General features: G+C 40.5%; 1 long non-coding RNA gene across 2 annotated transcripts; it reads left to right on the top strand.

Moving 5' to 3' along the window:
- Positions 1-1,174: 1,174 nt before the first annotated feature.
- Positions 1,175-3,759, top strand: LOC127481987 (uncharacterized). Of its 2 annotated transcripts, none has more exons than XR_007908394.1 (4): positions 1,175-1,358; positions 1,446-1,547; positions 1,770-2,257; positions 3,513-3,759. It is a non-coding gene; the product is annotated as an uncharacterized LOC127481987 (long non-coding RNA). The 2 variants fall into 2 exon arrangements; XR_007908393.1 differs by having other exon boundaries at positions 1,443-1,547.
- Positions 3,760-6,479: the final 2,720 nt, after the last annotated feature.

The raw sequence follows: 6,479 nt of genomic DNA, 5'->3' as shown, positions 1-6,479 counted from the left end.
ATTTGATTAAGTTATAAGTTTTCTGTGGGAAAAAAAAAAAAGAAAGAAAAAAAAAATCCTTCAAAGCAATAAACCCGGTAAGTTCCTGCAGGACTATTAATACCAGAAAAAAATAATAAATCTTTCTAAAAGGAGCATCATTTTGTCCTGAAAAAAGAAGATCTGGTTTTAAAAGTTATAATCTCCATTTTCCTCTAGAAGTCTACCCAGTGCTCTTCTTGCATGTCCTCATCTACTCATCTTTTCAATGGTTTGTGTTTTGCTTTTAAACCAATTTATAGGGTAAATCCAAGGGCCAGGTGCTGCTCCAAGAGTAGGAGCAGAATATACAGAGCCTCCATTCTATATTATTTTCTATGTGCCTGTCCTTAGCTTTTGACATGGATTGGTATTCTGAGCAAAGGTAACCCAATTTCCATATAATATCATTAATTTATAATACTGATATTTCCCTTGATTTCCAGTTGGAGAAATCAAGTGATTGCTTAGGAATCAGTTTCCTCCACAAACAAGTAAACAAACAAAAAAATTGTTCTTCCCAGAAAGAAGTTGCTATATAAAAAAAAAATCTATTTCTAAAGCACTAAATGCAATAGGGACTGATCCAGTATGTTAATTATTTACGGTGGGAAGAATTGAATAAATAAAAAATCAAGAAAAATTAAAATCTTGTGATACACTTGCGTATAATCAGGGGTTTACGAGCCCCTATTTCAAATCTATGAAAATGTTGTGAAATGAGCAGGCTGGAGCAAGTAGGATTTTTATGCAAATAACTAGAGGAAAACAAGGCAAGTTCTCAATTTGACCATCTCTGCTAATTTTAAAGCTGATAACTCAGTCAAATCTATACCCAGCTTTCATTCTAATACCAAAAGTATTTTCAGTAGGGACAGTTTCCAGATGAGCTTCACCCTTTTAGCCTCCAGCCATGACCTCTGTAGAGTACTCAATGAAATGCTACAGCTTTAACTGTTAATACTGACCTAATAATTTATTATCTCACAGTCATTTTGATTTAAACTGTTTGGAATGTCTTGGATCAAAATTTACATGTTATTCCTCCACATGTATAATAGTAACTTTAAGTAGGAACTTTTGATCCTTGTTAGTGGGAAAGTGTTATAATGAATAAAGACGTTTTTCTCCAGAAAATACTTCCATAATGAAAAGAAATAGTACCCAAATGTGCATAAAGTCACTGTGTTGATGAAGCAAAACAAGGTATTTCTCTTGTACCCATTTCACAGTATAAAAATGTTCCTACTGCATCCCTGCCTGCAAATACTGACCTACAACTTCTACCTCCCCATGGCTTTTCCTATGTAATCAAGCTGGAGGCTCTCCTCATTTAAAAGGTGGATATGCAACATACTGCAATTTATTTTTTGAAGAGTGATTCAGGATCTTCAGTCTAATCTAAAAGCCATGAATGTCTGCAGCAGATCTCTTGTCTTCACTGGACTCTGCAAAGGTCTTTAACCTACAGAAGCTGAGTCAAGGGAACAGATAAAGGCAAAAGGTTCCTAGCTATGGTCCCTACTCAGGTGAGCTGGAGGGATGAAAAAAAAAAGCGTTTTTTTCAAATTTAAAGTGTTTAATCCAAAACCTGGTTCCAAATGAATATAGTTTCAATAGTAGTCTAGAGGGAAGCTGCTCATTATGTGCTCTGGCTTCGAAAAATATTAGATTGATTGACCACATGAGCAATGAAGGAATTCTGATTCTGAAGGCCAACATGGCATTTTGGGATCCTCTTTCTGTTCCAGACACTGGTCGAAAAAAGCTGCAAACAGAACCAAGCTACAAACCTCGTATCAGAGTTGCTTCTCTCTCCTCCTACATTCAGCTCCCTCCATCATCTCCAGCTGCTCTTCCTGCCACAACACGAGAGGAGAAAATGGCTCAGAACAACTCAGAGCTGTGGAAAGCAGGCAATGTGGGATGCCAGAGCGAGATGAGGGCAATTTCTCATCTGCCCTGAGGGTCCAGTGTCCCAGAGGACTTATCTGTGTTAGTTTTGCTCTTTTTGTCTGTGATGCCACTTGAAGAATTAATACAGCAGCGTGGTGGAGGCGATTATTGCTGTGCCAGTGATATCTGGATCTGTGTCATCCCCTTTCACAACAGAAACTCATCCCTGAGCAGTGATGCCGCCTGGCTGGAGCAGCAGGCTGGGACTAGGCTCATGACAGACAACTGCAAACACAGGCTGCCTGTGCCACTGTAATACACTGGAATCATTTTAGAAGATGAGGTAGTTTGAACCATCTTCCCTAATTCCCTGATTGAACCATCCAATTCCCTAATTGAAGCAGCAATCTCTTACTGCCCCATTTTGGTGCTAAATACCCCAAAGAAAAGCTGCAATCTAAACTTAATGATAGTCTGTAAAGCTGATGGTCAGCTTGAACATTATAACCACTGAAGACACAGAAGGAGGAAGCAAATGAACGATCCTAGGAACAATCCATGTGAGGTAACTTTCTCCAAAACAAGGAAAACCGCAGGAATGGGGCCCTGATTCATTGAAGCTGAGTTCGTGTGCTCCAGTAACTCAAGCAGGGGGGCACCACAGATTTTAGGCAACACAAAGAAGCTCTTTCTTCCTTGTTTGGTGTCTGGCCCACAGAAGGTACCTCTAGGTCACATAGGAACTGGGGTGAAACAAAGTCGTGGACATCCTATGTCAGGGAGCTACCTAGAGACAGCCCTATTTCCTCTTCTGGAAAAAAGATCAGTGTGCTAGAACATAGTAACAATGTATTTTAAGGAGATTTACCCTTCTGCAATTGCTATTAATTCTGTTTAACAAGGCTGGCAAAGTATGTTGTCTGGGTTTCATTAAAACATGGAAAGAAAATAGTCCTTAGAGTAGACGTTATTAATGATCCATCTCTGAACCCAGTGCAGACTTCTGGAAATTGGAAGGAAGAGCTTCTTTGAACATACAGGTATCAATTATTATCCCACTGCATCATAATTACCTTTAAATCAAAGAGGATTGGGAAGCTGAAGTAGAAGGGAAAGGTGGGAAGTAGTTCAGTCACCAGCCCTGGAGGGATTTAAAAGGCGTTCTGACATGGCACTTAGGGACATGGTTTAGCAGTGGGCTTGGCAGTGCTGGGCTAATGGTTGGACTCAATTATTGTAGAACTCTTTTCCAACCTAAAGGATTCCATGACATCCCACCATTCACAGTTCATTGCCCACCTACACCCTTCAGAGCCTCCTGCAGCCCTGGATGCCAATTCGAGCCCTGCATCAATTCGAGCCCTGGCCATTCACTGGTACCAGCTCCTACTTTGAACTTAAATGCCATCACCTTTGGTTGACAAATGTCAATGCCTCTTGTTTAAATGTTTCTCAAGAGTCTGTCCAACTTCTGAACCCTTTCAAGGTGCTGTTTGAGAGCTGGTAGTGTGATATATGAACAATTAGATGAGTGTTTCTGAGGTTTTAATTTTCTTCTCATTTTCTCTCTGCTTTTCCTCCTATATCACTCCATGCAGTAAACGGTGAGCAAAACTGGTGGCAAACCAGCCTTTCAGAGCATGCCTGGCACAGAGACATTTTTGATTTTGGATGGAGCAAGCCAGAGAACCAGGTATGCCCTGGGACACAGGGAGGATGTGTGAGAAAAGGAGAGTGAGCTGTCAGAAAATTGAGTGTGGGACTCGCAGGACGAGATACGTGTTGTCAGGACTCTGTGGTGTGTGAGAGCACTGAACCCATGGATGCCCTCGTGGTTCCAAATAGAGATGCTTTTCTCCCAAAATGTGCTCTACTTTGTTCTGCTTTGCTACCTGACAGCTGGTTGAGCTGCCTTAAAACTTGAGAGCTTTCTGGCAATTTCTCCCCAGTCCTTTTCCCCTTCCCCCAGTCCCACCCTTCCTGCTCCTGCTCTCTTCATCTCTTTGCCCTGAAAACGTTCACGATGAAAACTAAACTTTTAATTTATTTTTTTTTTTCCTATACCTGAATAACCTCTTGTGTGCAGGATATTTTCTGCTTTAGGGCACAATCTGTTGCAGCACTGTTATAGCTGCTGCTGAGGCACCTATTGTCATTCTATATGCCTCGGCAACACGGCATTCTGTCGTGTTTCTCATCTGTGAACCCGCTGATTTATTGATAATGCTAATCTTGTTTGAAAGTTATAGAGCTTGCAAGTCAAATGTGCTTAAAAAGGAGAGATGGAGGTTCCTACTCCCCAACTTTTTATTGTTGGCGTGTCACAATAATCAAGTTTTTCAGGCAGCATTAGAGGAGCTCAAGGTGTTTTGCAGGCATGAGTGGAACCTTACCATGGTACCAAAGGGAGGGTTTTTACATCCTCATTAAATGCAACAGAGAAACTGAGTAGCAGAAATGACAATACATAAGTTAACCTACCTTACATCAAGTAACCATAGAGCTGAGCCTCAAGGGGATGTTGGGCAAGTTTTACGTTATGTCTTTTACAATATCTTGTAATTGATTTGCACGCCCATATCCTCTGTTGAAAACACAATTTTCTATTAAAAACAATTTGGATGGATACTTTTTTATTACCTTTCCTGTATGATACTCTTCTGTGGTAAAAGATGGTCCCTGCCCTGAAGTGTTTTCTGTCAGATCAGTTCAGCCAGAGAAAATAAGTTTTACAATCTCCATTTTACAAATGAGGAAATAGGATATAGAGACATTAAAGAGACAGTTTTTGCAAGATCCCAGCAGACAGAGAATTTTCAGGTATCATAAAGAAACTGCAAATTCTGACCACTTATGGAAATACAGTTATTAGACAGATAAATAGATAGCGATAAAGGCTTTTTCTTCCTCTCCCACTCCTTATTACAGAAGAATCTGGATTTTACTGTCATTGTGCTGTTCAGCTCTTCTTCAAATGGGAGGACACTGTTATAGCTCTATTTTTAGATGGCGAACTCTGGCACAGAAAGGCTAAAGGTTCATTCTAAAAATGGATTGAGCACCCAAGTGCCTCTGTAATCTCTTAAATTCAGTTCTGATGTTACTGGGATTTACATGAGCCCTGTTCAGTTTTGTCCTTGCTCTAGGGATGCCAGAAGTCCCTTAAATATGTCTGTTGGCACAACATTCCCTGGGGTCTGATGCCACCAAGCGATTAGAAATCCTAATTATATCAAACCCACTGCCTTCCAAGTGTGTTCCACTGTCTGGGTTACCTGAAAGGCTCCTTAGAGGCAATTAAACTTTTATATTTTATTTTTTTTCTTCCTGAAGGATGAAGTAGAATTTTCATCTTATCAGCAGTTTAGTGTGTAATCACTTAGGATACAGATACAAATCTCAGTCCAAAAATAGGTTTTACTGTCTACTCATAATGCAACTGCTTTCATAAAAACCCCTGGAAGGAGACAAAATGCCTCTTTCTCAGGAGCTTCCACTCTCCTTGTGACTTTCCACTGGTGCAAGGGCCCAGGTCCCACCTAACTTCAGGCTTTCAACTAAAATGCCCAGTTTAGGGTACGTCTCACTTTTAGTTTCCCAGAATTTTACCATCCATCCTTGATAGGACCCAAATCATTCTGTGATTCTGTGATTCCTAAACTGTTAAGCTGCCTTGAAGTCAGTGAGGAAAAGATATTGCCCATCTGAAATCCAAATCACCACTTCTGAAAGTGTTGATATTTTGATATAAAAAGGAAGGGAATTTTGCTGGCAGAGATCCTAAATTGGGTAAGTCAGTTATACCAGTCGTGCCCATTGCATCTTCTATTTCCTTTATCTCCTGCCCCTGGCTAAATGCTCCCCTTGCATTATATCTCCTCACCCCCTCCATCCCCCCAGGAATCACCTCTAGAAGCCAAAGCTTAGACAATAAAGCCTAACAAAAATTAAAGAACCCTTCCTAAAACTCCAAAAACCAACCATAAGCATTGTGTTCACATGGAATGAAGGCTCAGACAAGTGCCAGAAGTGACACAAAGGAATGGCACAGCGATGTGCTGGTGGCAATGAGGGGCTGTAGCACAGTAGTTGAGAGAAGGTTCTTGGCCAGGTGCAGGAATTAGGACACAGTGATGATGTGGATGGTTATGATTAGATTTATTGCTAAGAGTGTATCTAAATATTGCCAGTGCAGTATCTAAATAACAACTCCATCATCTATTACAATGGTTAATAACAACTCTATCATCTATTACAATGGTTACAGTATCATCAAGTCATGGTCCCAGTGAAGTGACCATTTAGATTCATGAGCTTCAGTGAGACCCCCCTTTCCAAACTGTTTAGAGAGGTCTGGTTGCAGCTCAGTCCACTTTGTCTCAGATTTGGTTGACAGTTTATGACTAGAGGGTTATAATATAAGAAATTTGGATAGAAACTTGCAGGTTTACAGTCTTTGGCCCTGAAAAATTCACAACTGCAAAGCAACAAAGCACTTATAGAACTCCTTTAGGATTTTTTTCTCCATATCTGACCAGATCTTAATGCTTTTACTCGCCTTCCCC

The sequence above is a fragment of the Manacus candei genome, unplaced genomic scaffold, assembly GCF_025592945.1.
Source record: "Manacus candei isolate 608988 ecotype Guabito, Panama unplaced genomic scaffold, ASM2559294v1 h1tg000007l, whole genome shotgun sequence".
NCBI classification, from domain to species: Eukaryota; Metazoa; Chordata; class Aves; order Passeriformes; family Pipridae; genus Manacus; species Manacus candei.
This window is presented reverse-complemented; position numbering and strand designations above follow the sequence as displayed.